General features: G+C 37.8%; 1 protein-coding gene and 1 long non-coding RNA gene across 4 annotated transcripts in view; one reads left to right on the plus strand and one right to left on the minus strand.

The window, feature by feature from the left end:
- The window catches only part of LOC122554598 (dynamin-3-like), a 215,331-nt gene that overhangs the window by 122,043 nt on the left and 66,654 nt on the right, over nt 1-26,634 (plus strand). The window lies entirely within an intron of this gene.
- LOC122554599 (uncharacterized) overlaps nt 1-26,634 on the minus strand; it is a 70,235-nt gene that overhangs the window by 5,045 nt on the left and 38,556 nt on the right. The window contains exon 3 of one of the 2 annotated variants that reach the window (XR_015758197.1): nt 13,459-14,059. The exons of the other annotated variant lie outside the window; for it this stretch is intronic. This is a non-coding gene — a long non-coding RNA (uncharacterized LOC122554599). Of the gene's footprint in view, nt 1-13,458; nt 14,060-26,634 lie in introns of those variants that run through there. 2 annotated transcript variants of the gene reach the window in all.

Raw genomic sequence — 26,634 nt, forward strand, 5'->3', positions numbered from 1 at the left:
GCAGTGGTTTCACTTCTGAGCTTAGCTTCAAAGGCAATGGACTAAGTTTCTAAACTCTGCATTTAGTTTTCCAGTAACCCTGCTGAAGGAGTGTTTGATGCCATTACAATAGTAACAATGGCCATGTTATGTCTACAATGTAGAAAATTGCCTGAAGGTGTCTCCCAGAGAAGTGGCCAAATGAAAATGGATGGTGAGCACATGACTGGGAGAATACAAAACAATTTGGTGTGAAAAATATGGCATAGAATCAAAAACTTTAAAAAAAGGAAAAATATATCCTACAGATGTATTTCAATGAGGATAATGGAACTGATATCAAAGTACTTTTTCAAGTAACTATCAACGGTGAAGTTACTGGCATCTGCCAATTAAAATGTAGATGCAAATTTGGATAAAAAGATTCTCTCATTGAAACAGTTAACTGCAGTTCAAATTTGAGATATAAATAGGTTTTTGTTCACTCTGTTGGGGTGAGTTTCACAGCCCAGGAATGTGATAATTAACTGCTGTGAGAGTTTGAACGATAAAGTTGAGTTAATTCCTTCCAGGCTACAGGTTCTAAATTGTTTTTAAAATTGGTTAGTGCCGTCTTCCCCCTATCTTTTGAACAAATATAACGGTCATATGATTGATGGTGTGTTGCAGTACTTCACTTTTGAGAAAGTCTATTGGAAATTCTCCATATCTAAAGTGTTATTAAGAGGCATGTGATGTCCAAAAATAAATTTACTGAGAGCCATAATAATTTAACACATCACACATATATAACACAAGTCTGCCAACTGTTTAACTATACCTAATTTGTTTCTAATTCATGCAATTTCTCAGACTGCCATTTTTAAAAATTGTGATAACCCTGAACTCTCATTGTTAAAGGACTGTTGATCACATTGCTTACCAATACTCCTACTGTCTCATCACCTTTGCCATGCTGTTGGCAGTTCGCATTTTCAACAATTTGCAGAACAAAATTCTTCAGTAGAGGGGTAATGATGACCAGCTAACTAACAGTGTGTGCCGTGAAATGCTCCTATCTGGCAAATGTTTGGACTTTGATTGGTAACTATTTGGGATAATTTTCATATTGCATTGGCAAAACGTCAATGCTGAAGAAACTACATTAAAATGATACTGCCAATAAGGAAGAAGCGTTTGTGGCACTGTGTAATACAGAGTATAGACGTAAAAGAGTTGTCAATAGCAGTATTGATTCATTACGGAATTATAGCACTTGTTCCTTGTGATTAGGTTATTACAATACCATGAATTCCAATTTGGATTTTCGGAAAGTGGCATGCACGTACCACTGTCCCCCTTTTACACTTGTACTGAGTACCAAGTCTCCATAGGTAGATGTGGCTCATTTTAGTGCCAGCCTGCTGATATAACCAGGAGGCAGCATCGACTCAAAGTTTAATGAGGCTATGATGTTGCTGAGTAAGACATTTTGGAGAGCAAACTCTCAACTCTTCACTGTGTACACCTTCGTCATATGGTCACAGTAACAAGGATACCAGTTCTATTGCAATAAGATAGGTACTGCTGAACTGTATTGAGTATTTTTTCTAAAAAAAATTAACTCGAGAAATTATTTTTATATTGAACATGTGTTAGCTTCTTTGCCCCTTCAGAAAGCCAGCAGAAACATGATAGGCCAAATAGCCTCATTCTGTTCTGTAACCATTTTATGATAATGTGCATTATTTGTGAGGAAGTAACATTAACTATAATTTGAAGTTCATGCCTCTTCAGGGTTTCACAGTTCAGAAATGTGAAGTGGAGCTGAGTGGTTACACTGCTACGTTGCTCCAGTATATTTGTTGTGTGTAAATTATTTCCATCTCAAAAATGTGATTCTTTTTACAATGAAAGCTGATTGATGATAAAGCATTTTAAAATGCACAATATATTGTGTGGAATTACATGACAGACTTTGCACATTGATACTTGTGAAATTGAAAAACAACATTGTCATTGTTTGAAATGAAACTGAATTCAATCAGCTGATGAAATATATAAATGCCAGGAAATTTAGAAATAGATTTTTATGACTGAAATTTTTAACAGTGAATACTGCATGTTCCTGCGTAACTGCTGGGAAAGTGTCAATATGTCATTCATTCAGATTGTTTAAACCTGTCAACTTCTGTTAAAGACTTAGACGGTATTTTGTCTCAATCAAGCCAATCCAGTTAACATTTGGATTACCCACAGACTCTTTATTTTTCAAAAATTAGTGAAAAAACTAAATGTACATAAATTAAAACATGTAGCCATTACAGTTGATGAAGAAGAAAAATGAACTTACAAAGCAGCTGTACTGCATTGCTGACAGTGGCATTTTAATAAAAATCGAGAAGTCTTTTGTACTGATAATGGTTCTTCTGATTTCCCGTTGAATGGCTGTTAGTCAGGCTGGGTTGTCATGTGACTGCCTGTCTGTGCCTGCTGTACAGGTGAGAGGATTTTCTGCACAGCAAGTGTAGACAGGCAGACACATGACAACTCCTACCAGCCACTGCTAGGTTTCTTTATTACTTATGTTCCCCTGTATTGTAAGTGTAACAATGGCAAGGAGCTTCCAAAACAATTGACATGAAAATAGTAATTTTTCACTTTTGTAGCAGTACAGGTTGAAATACGTATTTTTTGTTGCAACAATCATAAATACACAATGGAACACACGTCGATTCCTTTTCCTTGATTTGCTAGATATTAGTGTAAAGATCATTGAATAGTTTTGTTTCTTAAATGTATGTTTCAGTGCCTCATATACACATATATATATATTAACATGCACTTTCTCTCACATATATTCGCACACACTAATTCACACAAACTAATACTCAAACACTAGCATACACAAACACAACTAAACAGGCAGACCCACAAACACATATTCCACATACACACATACACAACATCTAAGCAGCTAGTTGGAAACATGATTAAATAAAGCATATTTCACTTGCAAAATAGCTCAGAATTCTGAGGGTGGTATGAATTATGGTTTTAAATATGTGAAAAGGAGAATATGTTATGAATTGTGATAATTAATAAAGGGCAATTCCTGTGCATGGCAAGAGAATACCAAGTACATATACTTATTCCTTTAATTAAATCATAGATATAATTACTCTGCATTGTACAGCAACAAAAGTTGCTTTGTAACTGTTTATACCAATCTGTGAATGTTTGAGTGATGAGTAATACTGTATTGTATATGATTGTATTTATTACTATTGATTGATTCTGCTACAATGTGACAGTCTGTTTATACTAATTATGCTGTTCTTTAATGCTGACCGAAAATCATGTGTACTCTGTTATGAAATATGGATAAACTGAAAAGAAGAAAACTTGCATTTTGCAGTATTACAGTCAGGAACAGCTCAAAGCAAAGTACATCCAACAGTTTGAAATACACTGATTGCAAGACAGGCTGACTATTGAATTGATGACATTTTGATGAAACCAACATTAAATATTGTTACCATACAATGTGAAAAACCATTTAAATACCATGAGATCAGCATAAGCTTGAACTTTAGGTCAAGAGTGGATCCATTAATTGACATTGAGAAATGTTATTTTGGTGAGATGCTATTACTGCTGTGGAGTTATTACAGATAAGGCTATGTACGAATAGAAACATATAATTTATTACCAATTATTTGCAGTGATTGAAATTTTTAATTTGATGAAGGTATTTTTGCTTTACAATGGCTAGTAATTGCACATGTGGAGGACTTTCCTTTTTAGGATAAACAGATTGTACTGAATCATGTAAGCAAGTTGATTTGTTTATTCTGACAAATTAGACTTACTTCAGGCAACTTTACTGCTTCACAAGATAGATAAGATCATACAATAGGGAAATAAATGTATTATTAGTGTTTCAAGCCCACAGGATTTAAAACTACAAAAATGGTAAGTATTATACACTGTATATACTGGCAGACAAGCAGGAAATGGATATTTTTAAATGTTTACTTTGAACTGAATGCCATATAGTAATGCAGCCTTCTCCTACTGGCCAATATCCTGGTTTTTATACAAAGTTTTGATGTACTGTTCAGTTGTTGATTTGTGGAAATTGCATGTTTATTTTCAAACAGTTATGTTTCCTCTTAAGCTTCATTTTAAAAAAAGACCACTTTGTGTTTTGAGCGCATTTCCATTTTGTTGCATTGTTGAAAGGTTTTATCAAAGGAATAATTAATTTAAAAATAAATGGTAGGTATGCTTTTCCTTGAGGGTACCCATCTTTCTCAAGGAAATAATTGAACTGAAAATGCAAATTAATTTCATTACAAAAGTGTAACTGCGAGGTAATTCAAGTCTTCTCCAATGTTAGTACTTCGAAGTTTATAAGAAGTACTTTAAAATAAAAGCATGTTTTTTTAAAAAAAGGAAAGTTGAATAAAGACTATTATTGGAAAGTTGGCTCTGTTTCAGAAATGCCTCCTACTAACGTTTTTCTTTGATGTGAAGGAGTTGAAAAATCACCAATGAACAATTTTCTGCCTCTTGTCACTTTCCATGAAGATTTGAGGCTTGGGTGGTCCATTGCTAGTGCCTGGTTAATATAAACATTTTCATAGGGCCAGCAAGAACATCCAGATTAATAATAACCACTAAATTATAGAGACTTACATATTATGTTAAATTTGCAGCTATTGCTCTAAATATCTTATTTTCTCAAATGTTATGTTATTCCTATATTGTAAATTCACCCACTTCGCACAGATGAAGTCAATGGAATCGGAGCTGCATAATTACCTATGGTGATTGCCATTGTTATTCTGCAACCAGTTAGTACAATATTTTTTGCAGTTTCGGTAATTTGCTGAAACTTTGACGAGAATATGAATGAGAATCCAGTAGTCCAGCATAGGTTGCTTTATTAATCTGTCTGTTTTTAATTAGCATGAATATGTTTCAAATCAGAAAGAAAAATATACTAACAATTTTTCTTTTAAATAGGCACTTGATTGAAATAACCATTTTCTTTGGTGAATGCTGTTATATGTATTTGACTGTTATTTCAAGCAAAGTGTTTGTCCTTAACTAAGAATCGTAAAGGTCATGTCATGTATAAGATATTGCATCAAGTCAGGTGCCATATATTACCCATTGCTTCGTGTATTGATTGGCTTTTAACAGGGTGCTGCCTGAAATCAGTGTTTAGTAATAGAATGAATAGGAGAGGGTAATTTTATAATTTAGTAAATAAGCTTATGAAGTATAGCTTTTCCCAATGAGTATATTAAACAACTAAGGATGTGGAAATGAATTTTTTCCATTAAATAAGAACCCAAGTTGGCCAGTAATATGATGCAGGATATCTGTGAACAGACATGTGAAATAAGTTGATGCATTACTCAGCCTCAGAATAAATAAAATTTCAGAGTACAGTAATTCCTACGAGGATGCCCTTACTTGCATTTTGAATTCCTTAAGCACTCCTTTTTCCAAAACGTGTGCCAAGCAGCTGTAGAAGTTTTATCTCTGCAGTGAAATAGGATGTGATCTGAACTGAAGCTGCTAAAAACAGAAATGTTACTATTTAGGAAAAGATTAAATTGTTTAATCGTGTATCACATCATTGCCTAACCATAAGCATTTTCTTTTAAAATGATAAAGATAACAGGGACTTACATACTTTGTCTCTAATTTCAAATCTGATATTTGATTTTGAAAATTTCTGTATTTCATCCTTGAAAATTATCAGGTCTCGGCTCTGTAGTGAACCACTATTTGTCATAATCATTTATAATTAACAACGAAAAGTGGAAATGACTTTTATCACTATTAACTTTAGTCATTATATGAAAGGGTTTTTATTTTAAATCAATCATGAGGCTCCCTCCTCCCAGTGACTTGCTAAATTTGATTTATTATTTTGTTTTGTATGTGCAGCTAGAAGTTTACTAAGCGTAATTTCTTGAGAAATATGCAAACTTGAAAAAATTAACATTGAGTTTAAATCTAGAAGTTTACATGCACAGCTTAAAATGTCACAAAGGTTTTCTGAGCTATTGCTCGGTTTCCTAAGATTTTAGTACTCACCTCAGAATAATCTGTAACCTGTGGAACCCCATCGAAAAACAAGTCATTAAGTCTTTGAAGGCTGTTTCTCAAACTGCATGGCTAAATCAGTATTTGAAAAAGTTGCAGTAAGTTTGTAAGCACAAAATCTAACTGTTGAATGCTTTAAAGCAATATCTCTTTTTATACTCATAGCCCCATAAAATAAGCATTAATTTATATCTTTGTACTGACAAAGTTGTATTTTTGAGATAAATGCTTACAGAAAGTAATGTAAGCTGCTTTCATTTCACAGAGGACCTTTGTGTTATTTACAGTAGAGTACCTAGCATTGATTCTCTTCTTTTGATATGGTGCATATCTCCACTTGTGGTGGTAAGATCAGGTCAGTGAAGTTCGGCAGGTCATGGACCAGGTGTTGTCCAACATTAGGCCTAGGCATGTCTCCCGCTGCTAATCTTTGCGGTGAAAGCGTCCTGTTGGAAAAGTTCTTCATCTTTGCTGGATGTTTTTTCCCCAGAAAGAAAAGGTGAAGGAAAGAAAAATACTTGCTCTTACTGTAGCACTGTTCATCTGTCTTCCATGAAAAGTGTGGAAATTTACTGCTGTTGCTTTTCCATACCCAGTCTAACCAATGTGCAGACTACTGTACAACAATATTGTCCTGAACAGGTAGTCTGAACACTGGGGCGACGGAGCAGGACCTTTTGACTTTTTCTTGTCTTCTGCCATCAAAGAAATTATACCTGCACACCAAGTTCACCATCCACAGTTGTCTGCACACACTGAAGTCTCTAAAAGGACTGTGATTTCCAGCCTTGACGTGGCACATTTGCAGGAGACAGAGATCTGGCAATGAATTTAGGACAAGGAAAAAAATGGGTGGGTTGGGCTTAGCATCCCATATATGGGATGATGTCACCCCAGGGAGATTGGGTATGCACTGTGCCGCTGGAGAAACCGCTAGAATTGCCTGCTCTCAGACATGGGTCTGTATATAAAATGGTACCAGATGTTTTAGTGTAATGCTAAACAGTCATTTCATCTTTCGGCCAGTTTTCTTAGCTAGGCAGGAAGTGGGCCCCTTGTATGGAAAAGCTGTAAAAATCAAGATGAACCATTTCAGTGCAGTAGTTTTGAACAGTTCACTAAAATATATAGAACTGGCAGGAAAACTGATCTGTGTTTACGTTAGTAAATACTTGAGGCTTATTGCGAAGGGAGCATTTGTTTCTAATTTGCAACAGTTTTATCCCAGTTCCTGTTCAGTACAGAAAAGGGTAGAGGCTCCTCTCGAATACTAGAACTGTCAGTATTAAGAATCATGCCCTAGACTTGAACAGTAATTATAGCTACTTCCTGAAAGTGAAGCTCATGAAAAGTCTGGAGAAATGTTCTTTGTCATGGCCTACACATGAGTAATTAGTTCCACATGTGGCCTTCCTATTTCCTGTAAGCTATTTTGGCTGGCAAGCTTGCTGAATTGTTAGCTGATCTCTAAAGAACCTAGTTCTTTCAACTACAACTGTCTTCTGAAAAATTATTTGAATAATTTGTATGCTTAAATGCATCTAGTACAAAAACATGATAGTAAGCTGTGTTGTATTCATTTAGACAGCGCAGCTTTGAAACATCTTAAAGTTACAATGCAATTGAACACTGTTTAGACTAGGTTGAATATGGAATTATAGAATCAGCCTGTGTATATTTCCCTGCTGCTTCAAGTAAGACATTCTTGCTCTGTACGTTTGTCTGCCAAAGTCAGCACTGGACTTTTATTGATATGCTTCAGTAACAAAATACACTATTGTGAAGAGAGAGTGAAAACACTGCTTTAAATCAAAAGCTAATGCATTCATAGAAATGTATCTTACAATAGTATATGTGAATTTGTTCAGTTTGAAATTTTGTTCAACAGTAAAATGCTTTCAACAACTCACCAGCTCTTGTGCGTAGAGCTAGAAATGAGTTACATGCAACAGATGTTGAAGTGAAATGAAGTCACACATTACACATTCTTGCTGAGCTTTAGTTTTCAATTTAATACATCATCTCTTCTTTCAGAGGAGTAACCTAGAAATGTAAATTGTTGAATCCTTTACATTTTAGCACTGAAGTCCTACTTTAACATTGTACTGATTCTCCCCGATTAGAATCTAATAGTTACAAGAAACCATTCATAGGTGCTGGTTGATGTTATGTAGATTGCGCATTACATGTCTATGCAATTTTTTTCCATATATACACTCCTGATCCAAATATAATGAGAACAATATAGACTGGTTTAATTTCACCATAATTTGTTTGCTTCACCTGCAAAGAGATAGGATGTTTTGATTTTCAATTATATCAATTCTTCAGGCGTGGTGAAGATGTACACATGTGTAGTTTTGTATTATGGGTACTTATGCAGCTCACCCAGTACTAGACAGTGCCTTATCCCCTCCGAGTACCCTAACGACAGCTGGAAAGAAACTTTCACCTTCAGCTTGAATTTGATTCAGACATAGGGCACAAGGTGAAATTCACATATAATAATCAGTGCCACCCATGGGACTATCATAAGTATATTAATTTTTCTTTGTAGAAAATTTAATTGAATTTTATATTTTTGCAATTGGCAGATTTGGTGAGCATTCAGTGCTGATATCACATATTAATATTTATAGATTCTGCATCATCTGGCCAGAAAAAAGAAAAAGCAAAGAAAGCCAAATAAAATCCCTCCTTCTCAAATTAGGAAGAATACTCCCTCCATTTCCTTCCCCATCATCTATGTGAGTTCTCTGAAACATTAGTTGCAACATACAGTTTGCATTGCAGCAAAGCAGTTTTGGCAATGTGAAAGATCTGCCATTTCTGAATTTGTTGACAAACCTAAGACTAGAAACTGTAGTTCACAGATGCCCAATATGATCTTTGATGAATTTATATATTTTATGTGCACTTATTCAACCATAATTTGTATACACGCTCAAGCAAAATGACACTCTTGTGTCATTGTTAAAGCCAGCAGGGATAGAGTGTTTTAAACTTAAAGATAATTTACACTTTGACAAAATTCTGACTCTTAAACTCAGAAGACAAAATGATTTGATGTTGACTTCCTGTAACATCTCATTTTCCCAACCAAGGGAAATGATTGTGCAGTTGTATGTATCTTAGTCTAAGGTATATGACATTCTGCATTCTTTAAATGTTTGTTGGGAAATCAATCGTGGTATTGACTATAGTCTTCCTCTGGTTTCAGCCCTGTGTTTGATTTCCAAACACTGCTTTCCATGGGGTTTGATTGTATTGTGACACACTTAACAATGTGTCAAGATAATATGCAAAAATGTAATGGATTTGAAAGGTTGGCTTTGAGAGCGCTCCAGAAATTGAGCCCAAGATCTTTCAGGCTTGCATGATTCAATAAGGAGCTAGATTTACTATTGAGGAGTTCATTATTCATTAGAAAGGGATGTTACTTTCACTTTTCAATCAACTTTTTAACTTTTGAAGTTGTTCGCATTTATTTACCTGCATCATTTTAACCTCCATTCATCATGTGAATGTTGTTAGCGGTAGAGCCCTGATGGAGATAAAGGATGGATTCTAACTGAAAAATGAGATCTCTTGTATAGAATTTACTTTTGAGTAGAATATTTGCTTCAGGCTCAATCAGCAAATCAGGTACAAATGCACTTCAGTTTGTGACTGTTTTCAGAATAGTTTGGGTTTGCTCAAGTTTCCCTTCAACTCATGTAACGAATCAGCATATTTCTGGATATACTTGAGTGGTACCTAGTGCAGTTTTATTAATATAGCTGACAATGGATTATACAAGAGAAATATGCATTTCTAAATGGTTTTCAAAATTCTGTCCAGAATCATTTAGTGACTGAATTTGTTTTTAGAAGGACCTTATTCGTGTCCTTACACTTGTGGAAAAAGGTCTTACATGCCTTCTCAAAGGGTCAAAACTTGGTGGAATTAAGTGAAAGCTCATATTGTAATTACTTTGATTTTGAGGCTTCACCAGATTTATGGATAAGTCTGTTTTCCAATTTTATTTTGTTTTGAACCCGTGCAAAAGATTTTTGCTGATTTTGTGTGAATTGTTCTCTCAACAGAAACTCCCCTTCTTTACCCTAAATGTGCACATACTATTAATCATTTAAATCATGAAGTCAATGATGGAATAATAACCATATAAATGAGGCCACATTTTTCTTAGTAGATAATGTATGATGCATTTAATTCATCTCATATATTTAAGTATCTAATAATGTCTTGCTTTTCATCAGTTCTTTTATTTTTGTGATACAAAATGATTTGACTAGGAGCTGGAATGATTTGATCTTAAAATATTAAGCACAATCATTCTCTGTAACATGCTAGTCCATCTTTTGTTTATTTTGGTTGATTGCCTAAAATCCATTTTAGGATTTTATGGCTGTTACTAATGCAGTAGGTTATTTTTAAGCACTTTTTTTTTGCTGGTAATGGCTGCAACCCATTGTTTTGAGGCTTGTTAAAGTTATTAACAAATTTAACATTTAGCCCACTTTTTCTGATTGCATCCCATAGACAATTTGTTGAGTGTTTAATGTTCAAAGTAGTTCTTGAATTTATTTCCTTGTCAAATAAATATAGGTTAATAAGGTGGGGGAATGGGTCTGGGTGGTTTACTCTTCGGAGGGTCAGTGTGGACTTGTTGGGCTGAAGAGCCTGTTTCCACACTGTGGGGATTCTAATAAACATGAATTGTGAAGCCAAATGGAAGTATGAATCTTGCCACATTCACTTCAAATTTGATTCAAATAGATTTTAAAAAATCAACATTAGTGACAAAATAACTGGGTTGTATTTAATAAAATGAACTCAAGAATAATTTACATTGATGCAAAAAACTTCTAAAATCTTATCTAATGAAACTAAATCAGTTATTCCACTGAAAATCTAAAATTATCTCATAAAATCTCTGATTAAATAGAGAATCTGTTTCCATGAGCTGAGAGGTTGATAAAGAGCAGAGATTTAAAGTGACTAGCAAAAGAGCTACAGGTAACATATGAAAAAGTACACCTGGTGGTTTTTACTAATGGGAAGTTGTCATCAGTCCAAAAAAAATTCTGCCAGTGCACAATTGAGGAAAGTTGTACATTGCATTATCTTCTATCCCAATGATGAACTGATCAAATCAGACAAAATGTTCCTCTGGTGATTCATGATAGGCAGGGTACAGATCGCACTCAACTAGATTGAGATAATAAAATCAAAACATATTATAAGATATGATTCTGCAATTAGGTATCATCACAGTGCCAAGTGTGCTAATAGTTACAGTAATGACCCGATTAGGATAACTATTTGAGCTCATAGCATGGGTCATTGCTGTGCACTGAAAGTGACATTTTTAGGGACCATATATTTTCAAACAAAGGAAATATGTTCAAACCTTGAGAATTTCATTTTCATTGACTAGGAGCATGATGAGCTTATAGTTCCAGTCAGTCAGTGTCATTTTGCTAACCCAACAACATTCCCATCCTGTAATGTAAATTGTTGAGATTGTTTGAGAGTTGGCATTTTTATTTGTCCTTTATGTGTGAACGACGATATCTCTTTTATCTCTTTTTCTGGTAGATAAAAACTTATCACACAGTAAGTAGTTAGAATTTAGAATGTGTGGTGGAGGAAGCTTCAATAGTAGCTTTCAAAAGAGATTTGGATAAGTATTTGAAGCAGGGAAAACTACAATAAGATGGGGAAGGATTCTGTATGAAAGGTAAGTATAGGCCTGATGAGTTGAATGCCCTTGTTCTGTGACATTTCCTGTTTTATTGTACATTCTGTGTTGGGCACTGTTTAGATTCCCAAAAGTATGCTCGTGTCCATGGTATTTTGGTACAAGACCTCTTTATTTACTGCTAGATCTTTATTTACATTCTTTGCATGCGAGGGTGGAGTTTCTGCTCCTTGACAGTGCTCTCTACCTTCTCATGTGATTCTGACATTATCATCAGGGATTCTTTTGATGTTATCTCCATCACTGCACATCTCCTGCCAAATATTTGTTCCTATCATATTTAGATTCAAAATATCACATTGCACCGGGTTAGTGTTTGTGGTGCTTTGACCTGTCTTCCTTACTTGATTCTGATCTCCTTTTGAGGAGGATGTCCTGTACTCTCCAACCTGTCAGTATGTCTCCCTCTTATGGGTGGCTGTAGAACTTGTTTCTTCCGAGTAGTAAGTCCAAGTTTTTTATTGGCTTTCGATTTAATGATATTAGTGTTTCTGTTTAAATTGTAGTCTGTCTCAACAATATGGTTGTGGTGTATCTTTTTTAATAGTTATACCTTATCTCTGTTTTTCTCTTCCCCATATTCTCTCCCAGTTTTCAACTCTGGTAATTCTTGTACTCTCTACCTGTCATTGAGGTGTCAAGCCTGGTTGTCCCTTTGCTCTTTCTGTTTCTGTTTTACTTCTGGTGGTTTGCCATGCAACATTTTGAAACTATATTTGGAAGTTGTGGTCCGTTGCATGATACTACAATGTTTGAGATCCTATCTGTGGAATAAAATCTTTTGAGGAATTCACTTACTGTATTTGCTGTGATGCTATGCAAATATTTAACTTTCATCTAATTTGAATGACAATATCAAAATAACAATTAGGAAGTTGTTTTTCCTTGAACTCAAATAAATCACAGCCTTGTTATAAAATAAGTTATTAAAGGTTTGTTCTGATCTTGGTTTTTACAGAATGCAGGATACTATGAGCAACAATTTCTTCAATAGAGTGAGTGATCACTGACCACTGGGTAGATTAATGTGCCATTGTAATTTGAAATCCCCAAATGCGCTTAATGAATATAAAGAAGAATGTTTGAAAAATATTAAGATGAAATGCTCTAGGTGTGATTAATCTTTCATTGAAGTTGAGTAAGTCATTGATGACTTGTGCTGTTCAAACTAGTGAAGTAGTATTGGATATTAGGCCTGGCATTCCATGGTTTTGTGTTACTGAATTAATCTACGCAGATTTCTGCAGGGCTGTTTGTATTTGGGATTGTAACCATGCCTGAACACCATCTTGTTGGTCTGAAAATTCTCAAGGTTGATTTAGAAAGGAGCCCTTACGTTACAGACACCTTTTGCTCAGGGTCAAGTGAACTTATGAACTAAAGAAGAGTCAATTTAACCAGGTAGACTTGAATTAACAAAATAATTAGTTTATTAGTTATTAAGTATGAGACAAAATAATTACTCAACATGTATATGTATAGATTAACAATAAAGATTACCAATAAGAAGTTAGTCTCAAAAAGGCAAAAGTTAAAAAGAGACAGATATGTGATCATTCTCTGAATTGTGACGAGTTGAACATTGCAGCTTTTGTAGTGGATGTTACTGGTGATGGTTGGTGAACAGTCAGTTTCATGAACTTCGGCTTGCGCATTGGTTGAAATTCTGTAGTTCTGATATCTTTCGACCATGATTGAATTCCAACATTCAGGGTGAGAGAGAGAGAGTCCTTGCTTTTCTTTACTTTTTAACTGGTCTGCAGCATTTGGAATTAGAAAATGTCTTTACCTGTAACACGAGGTGAAAAGAGGGTAGTTCTTCGACCGTGACTTTCACAGCATGCTACCATTCAGATGCAGGCTGGCAGATATGAGATTGTTCTTTGCCACTTGCCAATTTCAATAAAATTGAAACTGGTGTTTCCTGTGTATTCCTCATTGGGCAAGAACAAGCATGTCTAAAATAATTGATTTTCTGCCAAGGAGAGAGAGGAGAACTCCAATGGAGTTCCTTGAGGGGTGCTAGGAGAAAATGAGGACTGCAGATGCTGGAGAGCAGAGTTGAAGAGTGTGATGCTAGAAAAACACAGCCAGTCAGGCAGCATCCAAGGAGCAGGAGAGTCGACGATCTGGGCACTTGAGGGATGCTGCCCTGAAAGGTGGGATTGGAGGATCCATGAAGAAATGTATAGCCATGCTACGTCAGGGAACCTTTTGAGGACAGTAACAATCTGATAAATTTTGCTACTACTCTGAAGGTTTGGGTCTATGTGATTAGTGATTAAATCATTTATTGTTCAATTCAAGACCTAAAGCAGCATACTCTATGGTTGTGGGAAACATTTATGAAAGCATTCTGTGAACACCCCTTCCAGACCATTTTGCCAATTTCATTTGCCCAGTGTCTCTGATGATTAAGATCACCATTATTATTAATTAATATTATTCAATAATCCCCAAATATTTCTTGCTTTATTGTTTGTCCAGTGGTACAGCTACTAGTAGAAGGTCCATAAACTACTCCTGCTAGGGTTTTTTTGGAATCTTCATTATTCCTGATCTCCACCCATATTGAATCTTTTTCTCTTCATCTTCTGAGACAAGATCCTTTCTTACTACAGTTGTTATATTATCTTTGATTATCAGGGCGATTGCTCCTTATTTCCCATTCTGTCTGTTCTGGAAACATTAGGTGCCCTAGTACATTTATTTTCCAATTTCAGTCACCATGTTGCAAGTCCTCTAATGACCATTGGATCTCAACAATTTATCTATATAAGTTGATTTTATAAATGCATTGCATGTTCAGATAAAGAACTTTGTAGGTTTTATTTCTATTGCTGTTCTTTGCATGAACCTCATTCACCAACAAATTACTATTCTTCAATTCTTAGCCCCATAGTTATATGAGTCAATTAGATATTGATCTTAGCCTATTTTAAAATGGTGACCATCCTAATAGGACATCTCCTCCTTTTCTCAGTACAGGGACCAAAATGCCGTGAATTGAAAATTCATCTTTCCACTCCACTTGTCAGATTAGATTAGATTAGATTACTTACAGTGTGGAAACAGGCCCTTCGGCCCAACAAGTCCACACCGACCCGCCGAAGCGCAACCCACCCATACCCCTACATTTACCCCTTTAACCTAACACTATGGGCAATTTAGCATGGCCAATTCACCTGACCTGCACATCTTTGGACTGTGGGAGGAAACCGGAGCACCCGGAGGAAACCCACGCAGACACGGGGAGAATGTGCAAACTCCACACAGTCAGTCGCCTGAGTCAGGAATTGAACCCGGGTCTCTGGCGCTGTGAGGCAGCAGTGCTAACCACTGTGCCACCGTGCCGCCCACGCGGTGTCAGGTTGTGTGTTCAGTTATCTAATCTGCTTGGCCCTACAGCAATTGCTGTGTGGCTCAAATAACAATTCAGCGCTTAGTATCTTTGAGGTTCTTTTTTTTAACTTGGACCCAAACTCCTCAAAGTCCCAGTTGCACCAGTATAATAGGTTCCTACTTGGATGACAAAAAAAAGTAGATCATTTCCATGGAAGAATGGGCAGAATCTTCTCCTTTTGAGTAGAGGGAGAGAAAGTGGTGTGAGGGCATTGGGGAGATATCCAACACGACAGGAACTAAGTTCTAAGTGGGAAGGCTTAAGCTTCACCTTTCTGATTGGAAAAATGGAATGGGCTGTCTGCAAAATTGGGGTAGGGGCTTATCTGTTCCAGTCTGGTGGTAATTGGTGACACAGAGATAGGAATGTGGCCTCTGAAAACCATTCCTTTGTACTTGCCTGTGACTCCCCATCACCTCCACCCTGCAATTCAAACCCTCTCTCATGAGGAAAATCACTTGCTGTGCTGGACTTTGGTGTCGCTGTGCCCCCACTAGCCTTGGCGTCTGAAGGAGAAGGAGGGGGCATTATTGGCTAACCATTTATGTACCTGACAAGTGTAAGAATTTGGTGGCTTTCCCATTTATGGTGATGGGCCCTGGCACAGAACAAAATTAGAAAGTCCTGGCTCAATTTGTCTATACCCCAAGGAGATGTTTGTAACTCTGGCACTGGGCAGGCAACATAACCTTTGGATATCCCAATCGAGGCTGCAAAAACAGTATCTATTTAATGATTTTATTGTATACTATCAGTACTGCGTTCCTTTTTACATTCCTCCATTTGAGTGGCTTCCTGCACCTCGTTGCACCCAATATGATTCTATAAGGAGGCGTTCAAATAAACTGACACTGAAAGATTGATAGTCCTTGGAGTTCCCATATTACTCCTCATTGACATAGGAGTCCACAGAGCCATGTGCACCCTACACCATTGTGAATCTGACTATTCCAATAAAATTGTATTATTACAATCAGACCTCAGACAAGGTTCCCAATTTATATGGTTGAAGACAGGATATCCCAAATTGTTAAACTTTTGGATGAGGAAAGATAACTTTGCACCCATTTTTACTCACTCACCCTCTCTGTTGCGAGCAAAAAGAAAAGTTAATTTTAAAAACTTATACTTTCCTTTGTGGCTACCTTTATTCCAGACCCAATGAGCTTATTTTCAAGAAGAACTAAGTTAACCAGACTTTTTTCAAATACCAAAGGTGAGATTTTAAAAAAATTATTATATAAGTGAATATTTAGAGTTGCAACACACATGTATACAGATTAGAAATAACAGGTGAGTCTCCACAGGATAAATGTTTTTTAAAAAAGATATTCAGATCAGTTTCTTAATTGTTGAGGAAGAATGCATGGTTGAACCTTTGCAGTCATTGCAGTAGAAGTTACCGGTAGTAATGACATTGGTAATTGGACATTGGGTTTCATGTTCCTTAGTTTTGTAGATTATTTGAAATTCTGTAGCTCAGATTTCCTTTGACTGTGACTAGAATCCAGCATTCAGGGTGAGAGAGGGCCCTTTTGTTGTCCTGTTTCCCTTGTTTCTGACTCATGCTAACTAGCTTGTAGCACTCAGAACGATGGAGGGTCTATAACTGCAAGGCAGGGGTTACTAGGGGGTAATTCTTTGACTGTGCATTTTATGGAATGTTAATGCTCAAACCTAGGCTGTACACACACGAATGTTCAATCCAACTAACCCACTTCAGTGGAGTTGAAACTGGCTTTTTAACCCGTGTTAAGTTGACTTTTTAAACTGTCTGCAGTTTGGGACATAATGCATGTTGGGTGACTTGCTGTCGACCCCTTGTTATCTTTGTATTCACGAGAGATCACAGCCTCGTCTGTCTGAAATGTAGTTGATGACTTTAGGTGTTGCATTCCATAGGTCCCACATCGAAAGTTTGCCAGCCAGGTAGTAAATGTATATCCACAGTCATTTTTGTCTCTGTAACAGACTGTTTTTTTAAAATCTATTTTGGAATTAAGTGCTAAAAATGCCCATAGTATTTTAGGGTTCTGATCTGCCATTATAACACTATGCTTTTATTTATTTCTGGGGGTGACAGCCATTATCTTCCAGATGCATTTTAAGATTTATTGACTTTGCCTCCTGATGCATTAGAATGATCTGGACACCCAAACGTTGGTACCACTGGTGCAAACTAGTATGACGACTGGTATTATCGCCTTGATGTGAGGCTCCAGGTTGTGTGGCAGGAGGTGATACAATCCTGTGACCATTGTCTTGATGGTGCCTATAGCACTGCACCACAAAGAGACACAGGTATAAGAAGTGCTCTTGAGTTTCTTAGTGAGTAGAGCCTTCTGCGGAGAGCCCTGTTCATCTTTAGATTAGATTAGATTAGATTAGATTACTTACAGTGTGGAAACAGGCCCTTCGGCCCAACAAGTCCACACCGACCCGCCGAAGCGCAACCCACCCATACCCCTACATTTACCCCTTACCTAACACTACGGGCAATTTAGCATGGCCAATTCACCTGACCTGCACATCTTTGGACTGTGGGAGGAAACCGGAGCACCCGGAGGAAACCCACGCAGACACGGGGAGAACGTGCAAACTCCACACAGTCAGTCGCCTGAGGCGGGAATTGAACCCGGGTCTCTGACGCTGCGAGGCAGCAGTGCTAACCACTGTACCACCGTGCCGCCCGTGCTTACCCTCTCTGCTTCTCCTGCATTTGTTGGTCACATTGCAGATCCAGACGTGTGTTCATCTGCAACCCCCATGTCTGCAGATTTGGGTTACCAATTCCTCCTGTCTCCTTAAATGGATTTATAAGCTCACCAACATATTGCTAAAAAGGAGTCAGTGTCTTTCAACTAATTTTATCACAGCAGAAGTGAGCCAAGAGCACTTCACCTATGAGTTGGATGCCTGACCCTTTCAATAACGCTAATGTGAGGTTCCCCATAGTACTGGGTAGGCACATGAGTGATTAACACGGGAGTTCGCCACAATTGTGGGGTCCACGTTTTGAAATGTTCATGCATGCATGCACAGGTTGCTTACATTTGTGCCCTTCTTGGTATGAGACACAATGTGGGTGGCACCTGCGTGGTTGATGCTATTTTGCCTTCAGGGCTTCTATACCATGAGCATCAGTAGCACATACTGTCAAATTTGCAGCCATTATGTATGAACACTGCATGAGAGTGAGACTCTTCCATTCATTGGTCTCTGTCAAATTGAAGAAAAGCTATGCTTCTGTAATTCCCTTTGTTGTTTTACAAACAGGTGCTTCTAATTTTCTAAGAGTACAGCACATTTCGACTGCCAGTCATCATTACATCATAAGTAAGGAGCCTTGTAAACTCCCTTGAAGGGATACCAAGCTAATCAACATCAACTCAGAGTACAGAAACAATCCAGTCTCTTTTGGTCGGAGCACGGAAGTGCACTTTTTAATGCAATATGATTCAAATTCTGATGTCAACATTATAAACTGGCTTGTTTTGCCATAATCAAGATTAGTGAACATCCACAGGCATGTTTATTTCTGTGGAATAATGCACTTTTGTGTTCCTCGGGACCTGTTTAAGCTACTTGTTCAAAATTGCTGGTTTGGAATTCTGCATGATTACATCTGTTAGTTTTTGCACAAACCTTACGAAACTGTAAGAAGTTCCACATGTCGTCAATACAATATGTCAGTGCTATTCCTATGGGTAGATTGTTCAGTATGCCTTTCAAGATTTTTAAATAAAAGTGGCCAGAAACACATGGATCAATAAAATAATACCACATTTTACACTTGTATTTTAAGTATATCAAAGGTAAATTAAACCACCTGTTTCCATGTTAGGGATGGAGGCAGGTACAATTACAACATTTGAAAGGCATCTGGATGGGTATATGAATAGGAAGGGATATGAGCCAAGTGCTGGCAAACGGGACTAGATTAATTTTGGACATCTGGTCAGCATGGACGAGTTGGACTGAAGGGTCTGTTTCCATGCTGTACATCTCTATGACTGTTCTCCTTGGAGAGAAGAAGGCTGAGAGGAGATTTGATAGAGCTTTTCAAAATCATGAGTGGGATGGACCGCGTAGATATGAGAAGATGTTCCTGCTTGTAAAACGAGCAAGAACAAGAGGGCATAGATTTAAACTGATGTGCAAAACAAGCAAGGGTGATGTGAGGGGAGAAAACTCTCTTCACACAGCAATTAGTTAGGGTTTAGAGTGCACAGCATGGAAGCAAGTTCAATTGAGACATTCAAGAGGGCATTGGATGATTGTTTGAATAGATTAGAGTACAGGGGCTATGGGAAAAAAAGCAGGAGATTGGCACTTGATAATGATGCTCATTTGAAGAGCCGGTGCGGGCATAATGGGCTGAATGGCTTTCTTCTGCGACATAACAGTTTTGTAATTCAGTGGAGTTTTCTTTAAAACGTTTTTCATGTGGTTAATGCTTATTTTTCAGAAAGCACTGTTTGCTATGTTGTCCATTTAATTTGTCTGGAGATTTATGAAAAAAAACAAAATATCTCCTGACTCGAGGCATACTTGAGATTTTAAACTGCATAATTTGTATTGCAATCTTCATGTGAACTGGTCGATATTTCGCTGCAATGGTTGAGGTTACAATGAAGGGTCATTCTATGGCATTGATAATTTGTTACTGCAAACTTGTAAGTTATTTCACCTTAGCAGGTTTGAGAGGATTGATGAGGGCAGAACGGTAGATGTGATCTATATGGACTTCAGTAAGGCGTTCGATAAGGTTCCCCATGGGAAACTGATTAGCAAGGTTAGATCTCACGGAATACAGGGAGAACTAGCCATTTGGATACAGAACTGGCTCAAAGGTAGAAGACAGAGGGTGATGGTGGAGGGTTGTTTTTCAAACGGAAGCCTGTGACCAGTGGAGTGCCACAAGGATCGGTGCTGAGTCCTCTACTTTTTGTCATTTACATAAATGATTTCGATGCGAGCATAAGAGGTACAGTTAGTAAGTTTGCAGATGACGCCAAAATTGGAGGTGTAGTGGACAGCGAAGATGGTTACCTCAGATTACAACAGGATCTTGACCAGATGGGCCAATGGGCTGAGAAGTGGCAGATGGAATTTAATTCAGATAAATGCGAGGTGCTGCATTTTGGGAAAGCAAACCTTAGCAGGACTTGTACACTTAATGGTAAGGTCCTAGGGAGTGTTGCTGAACAAAGAGACCTTGGAGTGCAGATTCATAGCTCCTTGAAAGTGGAGTCGCAGATAGATAGGATTGTGAAGAAGGCGCTTAGTATGCTTTCCTTTATTAGTCAAAGTATTGAGAATAGGAATTGGAAGGTCATGTTCCAGCTGTACAGGACGTTAGTTAAGTCACTTTTGGAATATTGCATGCAATTCTGGTCACCTTCCTATCAGAAGGCTGTTGTGAAACTTGAAAGGATTCAGAAAGGATTTATAAGGATGTTGCCAGGGTTGGAGGATTTGAGCTATAGGAGAGGCTGAACAGGCTGGGCCTGTTTCCCCTGGAGCGTCGGAGGCTGAGGGGTGACCTTATAGAGGTTTACAAAATTATGAGGGGCATGGATAGGATAAATAGGCAAAGTCTTTTCCCTGGGGTCGGGGAGTCCAGAACTAGAGGGCTTAGGTTTAGGGTGAGAGTGGAAAGATATAAAAGAGACCTAAGGAGCAACATTTTCACACAGAGGGTGGTACGTATATGGAATGAGCTGCCAGAGGAAGTGGTGGAGGCTGGTACAATTACAACATTTAAGAGGCATTTGGATGTGTATATGAATAGGAAGGGTTTGGAGGGATATGGGCCGAGTGCTGGCAGGTGGGACTAGATTGGGTTGGGATATCTGGTCGGCATGGACGGGTTGGACCGAAGGGTCTGTTTCCATGCTGTACATCTCTATGACTCTATGACTGTATGTATATGTATAGCCATATTAGAAGCTCTAGTCCATGATGAATCTTTGCAGTTGGGAATGCAGGAGGATATTAGATGAATTTGATAGATTTGCCATGGTATTATAGACAGTCAGCTTCATGTCAGTGAGGAGTAATTAAGAATAATTGGGTTTCTGAATTTTGGCACATGTATGCTCGGACTGGAAAACCTTATATTTTCATGCCTCGTCATCATTAGTTTGAAGTAGACTATCATTGTTTGTTCATCCTTCGGAAAAGCGTCTGCACTAACAAATGTCGAAAAGGCTTTTTTTAGATAGACATCTTCATTTCACTAGCCACACTGAAGTTATTGATGTTGACCTGAAGTAGTGGCATGTTTTCGCCACCAATGGTGCCCAACAATGTCAGTGCTGCTTTTTTTTGGCTTTTCTTGCAGCTTCTGATGGAAAAGTGCTTTTAACTAATTTCTCTGGAGTATGGATTTGCTGCATGACACCACATGAAGGAGTTCAGCATATTTCTCGTTTCATCTCCCCTTCGTTCTGTGGGCCTGAAATTAACTTCGGGGTTTGGTTTATGCAGGGAGGAGTTGTAACTGAAAAAGCGAGATGTAAATTCCTTTCCCATAGGTCCAAGAAATGTAACAACATTTATATTCTTCTTGCAAGATTACTTGCTCCATTCAGAAACATTGACACTCTTGGGTACAAAGGCAGCTGGAAAGTGGAGTAAAGAAAAAGTCCAACAAGAGAAAGGGAGTCAGGCATTCAGGTTTGGAGCTGGCTTGTCAGTTGGGATCATAGGCTCCGATACGTGTGGATTTAAACTTGATAACGTCAGTCCACAAGCAGTACTGTTAAGGCCAGTCCAAATGCCTCTCTTCAGCTGCAACTTTCCCAAGATCCAGGAACATTCCCTGCAGGCATTAAAGCTAAAAATTAAAGTGGAGGGTACATAGTCCCCTTAAAATATTTGTGTGACTAAACTACCTGCTTCCTCAACCACAGGTTGGTGAATTCATAATATAGCAGAGGTCAATGGATTCTTGATAAACAAAGTTTTGAAAGTTCATCGGGGATAAGCAGGAATGTGGAGTAACTAGATTAGCTCTGAACTTCTCAAATGGTGGAACAGGTACAAGGGTCTCCATTAAGGCTGGAATTAGATGGTTGAGAATCAGGTTGACTCTTTTAAGATGTTTAAACCTCCTCTACATAACCTGTGGGTTTAAAATTGACATCTGTTTATCAAGTTGTCGGATGAGGTTCCCCGTAATGTTAATGCAATCAACATCAAAACAATACACAGATTTTAGGGCTAGCCACAGTGTTCTGATGCAAATAATTGACAATGAAGATAAATGTTTTCCTGCTTGTGGGAAAGCTAGCCATCATTCCTGTGGCATCAAGTCACCTCGAAAATTAACTTGGGTGGAACTGATGATGCAAGGGCATCACCACCTGATAGTTAAGTGAGGGTGTGCTGGCCTGCATACATTCTCACTTCATTGAAACTTTCTATTAACTAAAGGATACAATTACAAAACAAAATGAATTCAATAACAGACCTTTCTTAAACCAGGCCATCCTGTCCTGTAACTGGCGAACGTCTTGGAAAACCTACCGAGAAAAACTTTTGATATCCTGCCAGCCTCACCAGGAGAGACTACTATATATATCCATTCACTTAACCACATAAATATATGGTGTAGTCAGCTTGTTGACTATGGTGTGTGAATTAATCGTTTCGTGATATAGTGCAAGAGACAAGCTAGTTTAATTAAACTTGATTATTGAATAAACAATGTGTTGCACCCTGATTTGATATTCAGATATTTATATAGTTTGCTTCAACATTGCCTTGTTTCTGACTCGTCCGTGGCGGGGCAGTGAGGAGGCGGTAATAGAACTGCCAACAGAGCTTGGTGCAGCCTACAAACTGATGCTACAATTCTAGGAATATGAGCAGAACTTCTTCTGTAAGTTCAAGGATTTTTTTGGAAGGATCTCGTCAATGGCTATCATAATATTGTTGAAATTAGAAAAAAAGTCTTTTCAAATTATTCTGGTTCCTTGTTTCACCCTTCTGGCATATCACGTTGCAGTTCCTGTCTGAGAAAGTGGAAACAGCTCTTGTGCCATTGTTTCTACTGAGCCAGTTGTGATAAATTATGCAGGAGTAATGCACAATGAATTATTTATTCATTTTTCTGCCACTTGCTCAATGACAAGAACACCAGCCTAAACATGGCACATCTCTTTAAGTCACTATTGCAGTTTGGAACATGCAATCTGATACCATCATATATATTGAAAATCTTTTAAGAGGAAGGATGCAATAAACAGAAGTTATAATGCCATAGTTTGACCATAAACTGTTTATAGTCATAGAATTCCCAACTGACCACAATAGAATTGATTTGAACTTTCACCAGTTGTGGAATTAAGACTTTGCATGATTCTCCAGAACAGCTTTCTTTGAATCCCATATGATTTAATCCAGTCAACGCCTACTCATCATGAAGAACACAAGTAAATACTGTCACTACTATAAATGCTGGTTTTCTGTCTGTCAGTTTGGCAGGGATGATGAGATCGAATGAATTCCTTCATTGTTATTGCTTTTGAATTAGCCTGGGTGCCTCAGTTATCCATACCCTTTCTGCAACAAAGTCACTCTTGGCGCATTCATCTTCTGTTCTCTTTGGATAGTTTTGTTATTTATTCATGGAATATGGCCTTGCAAGGCAGTCATTTTGTGCATGTCCCTTGATGGGACTGAGTCGCTGTTGGTGGGCTGCTTTCTCGAATTGCATCAGTTCCTATGGTAATTATACTCTCAGTGCTTTTAGTGAAGTAGTTCCACTGTTTTGACCCAGTGATGATGAAACATTGGTAATCGGTGTCTAAGTCAGAATGGCACGTGACTTAGAAGAGAGCTGATGAGATCATGATATTCCCATGCCTCTGCAGTCCATGTCCATGTACCCTGATCCTGTTGTGTATACATATAAACCCAGGACTGTGAAAGATATTTGGCCTTTTTTGTTGAAATGTGTCCAAGCCATTGTGTAAACATTGTTTCTTGTCAAAGCCAAATTCATTTTTGATTCTTTGCATCCTTGAACAGGAGGATGTATCTCATTCAGTCAAAAGTCACACTTGTAATTTCATTGCAGGCTGTAAATTCAAGTCCAGCTCCAGACCTGAAAACAGTTTTTTGCCTGATGCCTCATTGCATTTAGGGGAGTGCTGCATCTTTCTAATGAGGTGTTAAAGCAAGACACATCTCCTTTCACGTGGACGTAAATTGAAGCAGAGCAAGGAAGAGCAGTGTGCTGGCCAGCAATTATCCATTAATCTACATCATTGTAACATATTTATCTGGTTATTATTCCATCTCTGTTTGTGGAACCTTGTAGTGCCGAAATTGATTGTTGTATTTCCTACAATACAGCAATGACCATACCTCAAAATGTTCTTAATTGGTTGTAAAGTGATTGGAATGACCTGAAGTTCTTAAACTTATAAACAAGGGTCAAAAATAGGTCTTTGAGCCTACTCTGTCATTCAATAAGATCATAGATGATCTGATTTAAACCTCAACTCTGCATTCCTGCATACATCTGATAATCTTTCATCCACTTGGTAATTAAAAATCTATCTACCTCTGCCTTAAAAATATTTTAAGATTCTGCATCCATTGCATTTTGTGGAAGGGAATTCCAAAGACTCTCAACCCAATTAAAGGAAAAAAAAACCTGGTCTCTGTCTTATTTTTAAACTATGACCCCTGGTTCTATAGATTTTCCCAAAAGAAAAAACATCCTTTCACAATCCACCCAGTCAAGTCCATTCGGGATCTTGGGTTTCAATTTAGTCACCTCTGACTGTTCTACCCTCCAAAGGACACAGGCCTAGCCTGTCTAGCCTTTCCTCATAGGCCAATCCGCTTGTTCTAGATATTAATCTAGTAAACCTTCTCTGAACTGCTTCCAATGCATTAATATTCTTTTGTAAGTACGATGACCAGTACTGACAACAGTAGAGTCATTTGGCATGGAAACAGACCCTTTGGTCCAACTAAACCACGCTTAGCACCAGATGCAGTTTTGGCACGATAGTGGCAGAGTAGAGAGCTTCACCTGTTCTTTTCCTTTCTTTTGGTTTTTTTCTCTCATTTTAGCAGTCCTGGAGCAGCTTTCAGAGAAGTGTCCCCCCAGAGCGGAACAAGGAGCAGCGTGTCTCAGAGATACAAGGAATAGTGTATCCCAGAGCAATGCGAGGGGAAACGAGTCCTGGAGATCCATGAGAGGAAAAACTCTCATCCTTAAAATAGCATACTTTTTTTTTCTGCCAAAATGGACAGTTTCACTTTCCCACATTTTATTCTGTTTGCCAGATCTTTGCCCACTCACCTAACCTATCTATATCCCCCTTCTGTCTTCTTCACAACCCATGTTACAACATATTTTTCTGTCATCTGCAAATTTAGTTACTGTACCTTTGGTCCCTTTATCCATTTATTTATATAAATTGTAAAATGTTGAGGCTTTAGCATCAATCCTTAAGGCCCATCACTTGTGACATCTTGCAAGCGTAAAAAAAACATTTATTCCTACTGTGTGGTTTCTGTTAGTCAGCCAATCTCCTGTCCATGCTGATATGTTACTCCCTACACCATGAGTTTTTATTTTCTGCAGAAACCTTACATGTGGCACCTTATCAAATGCCTTCTGGAAGTTTATGTACATCACGTCCACTGGCTCCCCTTTATCTACAGCACAAGCACTTCAAAGAACTCCATTAAATTAGTTAAACATGATTTGCCTTTGACAAAACCATGTTGTCTCTGAAACAAAACAGAAGTTGCTGGAAAAGTTCAGCAGCATCTGTGAAGAGAAATCAGAGTTAATGTTTTTGCTCCTTTGCTCAGAGCTGTTCTGTCTGATTACCTTGAACTTACCAAGTACCTTGTTATTACATCTTTAACAATAGCTTCTAACATTGACAGATGTTAAGCTAAATCACCTGTAGTTTTGTGCTTTCTGCCTCCCTTTTTGAATAAAAGAGTTACATTCACTATTTTCCAATCTTAAGGTTCTGGGAAACTAAAATCATTGCATCAGTTTTCTCACTAGCTTCTTTTTTAAAAATCCATCCACACTTTGTAGACTTGTCAACTCGCAGTTCCAGCAATATACTCAGTACTATTTTGTTGGTAATTGTAATTTTCCTGCATTTCTCCCTTCCTTCCTATTCCTGATTGACAGGATGCTACAATGTAAAGGAGAGACTCAGGCATAATAGTAATGTCAGTGGACTAGTAATCCAGAGCCCCATACTAATGGGGACATGGGTTCGAATCCCACTATGGCAGAGGGCAAAATTTGAATTTAATAAGTATACAGAATAGAAGCCTAGCCTAATGGTGATCATGTGACCACTGGTAATTGTCATTAAAAATCCATCTG

The sequence above is a fragment of the Chiloscyllium plagiosum genome, unplaced genomic scaffold, assembly GCF_037043375.1.
Source record: "Chiloscyllium plagiosum isolate Xiang-an unplaced genomic scaffold, Cpla_swu_hap1 HiC_scaffold_9, whole genome shotgun sequence".
Taxonomy (NCBI): domain Eukaryota; kingdom Metazoa; phylum Chordata; class Chondrichthyes; order Orectolobiformes; family Hemiscylliidae; genus Chiloscyllium; species Chiloscyllium plagiosum.